We start from the raw sequence: 392 nt of genomic DNA, 5'->3' as shown, positions 1-392 counted from the left end.
TTATGTCAAAATTTTAAGCTAACTGCATGAACAACAAATTATAGAAGAAACAAACTAGTGTAATTTCATCATATTTGTAAATCTGATTCATCTGCATCATCACATCATTCATTTACCCCTGTCTTGCTTCTTCACACCAGCTCACAGGTTCAGAGGTGACCTGTACCTGGATCGCAGCCTCTGCTCCAGCGTCTTAACATCTCCAGAGGGCTTCAAGTTTCCTGCAACAGGTGGCTCAAACATTTGCCTTGGCCTGCACTGAGGTGAGGCCTCTGTATATCAAATCGGAAAGCGTGAGGAGAGGCAGACGAAGGGAAAGACAGACATTTAAAAAACAAAATTAAAAAATAAACCTAAAGCCTGTCGGCAGAAGCAAGAAACATTTAGGAAAA

The sequence above is a fragment of the Mchenga conophoros genome, linkage group LG7, assembly GCF_057382185.1.
Source record: "Mchenga conophoros isolate Kocher_MC1m ecotype Shallow Benthic linkage group LG7, M_conophoros_male_GT1.1, whole genome shotgun sequence".
Classification (NCBI taxonomy): domain Eukaryota; kingdom Metazoa; phylum Chordata; class Actinopteri; order Cichliformes; family Cichlidae; genus Mchenga; species Mchenga conophoros.
Note: the sequence above shows the minus strand (reverse complement) of the source record.